This window comes from Limulus polyphemus, unplaced genomic scaffold (assembly GCF_000517525.1).
Source record: "Limulus polyphemus unplaced genomic scaffold, Limulus_polyphemus-2.1.2 Scaffold1605, whole genome shotgun sequence".
NCBI classification, from domain to species: domain Eukaryota; kingdom Metazoa; phylum Arthropoda; class Merostomata; order Xiphosura; family Limulidae; genus Limulus; species Limulus polyphemus.
This window is the reverse complement of record NW_013667215.1, coordinates 137944-140913: the sequence shown is the minus strand read 5'-3', so window position 1 is coordinate 140913 and position 2970 is coordinate 137944.

Here is a 2970-nt window from a genome sequence, read left to right as displayed (position 1 = left end):
ACGAGGCCTATATGTGCTAGTGATAAACTAGAGGGAAGGCAGCTAGTCAACACCACCCACCGCCAACTCTTGGGTTACTCTTTTACCAGCGAATACTGGGATTGACCGTTACTAATAACGCTCTCACGTCTGAAATGGCGAGCATGTACGGTAACAGGGATTCGAACCCACGACCTTAGATTGAGAATTGAAGGCCAGGCCAAGTTTGCCTGCTGATTATAAGTATTATTTCACTAAGGAACAATATGTTTAAAACAGGTACTACGTTTCGATCACTGGTGTAATCATTTTCAATTATACGGATTTTTGTCGTACCTGCTTTTAAGATATTCTTCCTTAGTGTAAAAACTATAACTTGTAATAAAATAAAAACTTTATCTAATTTTTAGAGAATGCTTCGTTGTAATTAATTTTAGTATTATTATTTTGTCGTAACTTAACCTTAAATGTGACCAGTACGAGTCTTTATAGGCTTAACGGAAGCGACATTATAACTTAATCACAAAAGCATATTGTTACGCCTCCGGTCGTTAGTTAATTTTCCGTATAATTTCTTTCCGAAGAAACTTTAGTGATGCAAGTCCTTTCTTAAATAAAACTGGTTTAAGAAATTAAGTGTATTGCAAAGTTGTATTCAGAAAAAACAGTCGCGCTATAACAAACGCTATAATTCACAAAGAACGTCTCACGTGCTCGACTCAACAATACGTCTCTCTATCCGCAGTTCAATTACACATTACCTTCTTGCCGTCAGTTCTTACCGGTTTATATATACAAGACTACCGCATATCTATTAGGTTCTCGAGATTTCAGGAAGGGACGTGAACGTTCGAGAAGTGCATGTCGTGTTACTAGAGTCACGCGACCTCCGCTGTCGTAACAATATTTTAAATTACTCTAAGTATTATAAGTGCATGATAAGTTAGTACTTGTGGTACACTTTAAATAATGATACAAAAGTAAATGAGCCAACAGGTGAAACACATAAGCTCCAAATGATAAAAAAGGTATAACAAACTCGAAATGAAATTTTAAAATTATTTATATAAAATATCATATACAAATAAAGAAATCAATTAAACATACAATAAAAAATCTAAGAACGGGATTCTCGTCAAAAACTAAAGAAAGAAATGTTCTGGTTTGAAATATAAGTTGTTGTTGTTTTTTAAGGGAAAACATAGCACAGCTGAAATATTCTGTAATAAATATTTTCCTGAAATAACTTTGAAACAAATGTTATATTGAAAACCAAGAACCTAAAATATACAACAAAGAACTATGTGGTTATTGGGCATCCTCTGGGATCTTTTAAGATAGAAAAGAGATTTTACGTCGATGTAAGTGTGATTCAAGGTAACTGACTGTAAACCACACATAAGTGAACATAAAAGAAGCAGCTGAACAGGTTATTATGTTCTGTACCCATAGGCCAACCTCTTATGAGACTATACGGGCAGACAAGATAAATTATTTCCTCTCATGCATCCCGTGGAATACAAACAATGACCGAAAATAAGGTTTGAGTGTGACTATTATAATAATTTCAGAACTAACGTCCAAGGCCTGTAGTCGGGAAGCTATGGGTTGAATAAAGAGTGTGACAGTGATAGGTACTCTATGTCAATTTAAAAGTACATACCTGAGAAGATGAAATCAAACAAATCTGTAAGAATATACTGGCGCAAAAAAGCGAAACTCCATGCATTATTTTTCAAAAAATCTTGACAAAAGTGTCTAGTTTTGGATTATTTGAGATGGAACTAGAAAGAAGGATATCACACATCTGAAAAAAAAATCGTAACTGAAAGCATTAAAGTAAAAAAATGTTGTACTGTGAAAATTAATTTATTTTTACACTTATCAAAGCTGAGCAGGAAGACTCAGTAGACCAGTTACCTCCGTCACCTTCAGTGGCAGAGGTTATGTTTTCACCCCTGTGAGTGTGTGTTTGTTTGTTTGCCAGCAAGATTTCTCGAAAACGGCTGAATGAATTTGAACGAAAGTTGGTATACATTTAGACTATGACTCAACTTAGAAGTGATTAGTTTATGGAGGGTCAAGGTCACGAAGATCCTAAAAATGCATATTTGTTAACACAGGGACCGATTTTTCTCACTATTTTTGCTCTATAACTGAATAAAAAATGATCGGATTTTGATGAAACTTGATGGACATATGTGGAATATTATTCCTCATTGTCCTGACAAAAATGGTTCGTGTCCGTTGGTGATATACGGACACATTATCATATTTTTTGAGGGCCGAATATGTTCAACGCTGCGTGGCGAAGGTATGAGCTCTACTGAGTGCCCCTCTAGTTAATCATGGAACTCTTTGTACATCCTTTCAAAAACTAGATCTGAAGTTTGCAGTAAACATCTGACTCTGTACTGAGCAAGAACATTAGCATCACCAGAAAATTATACTTTCTATATTTATTTATCTAACAATCCAAATTATTTCCTTTTCACAAATTTGTAAAATGTCTATACTTCTAGGACATTCAATACGTTTAACTAAGCCTTTTTTGGTTAATGAATCCTTGATCTCTTAAAAATATTGACTTGACATCTATTAGGGCATCTATTATGTGTTTTAGTTAGAAACACAGACAAGTGAGTGTTAGACTAAAAACATATTCAACTTGTACCAACTATATAAACAAGTCTTCAAATTATTTACCACATCTTCTTCATTTTCCATGTTTCCAAAGCTACTAATGTTTTACTATAAAGAAATTAGAATAACTGTGTTTGATATGCTCATTCTCTGATACTTGATAAAGTTTTTGAAAAAGTCGAAGTAGCCTGTTTTTAAAGACCAGTCAGGAAATAAGTCGGTGTCACTGAACCGGCAGGTTCCTGTCGCGTCAAACGGATATATGAAATGGCGATTTAGTTTAGGATATGAGATTTTTGAAGTATATAAAGATCTAAATATAAAAGCCCAAGAGTTAAAGCAAAATTT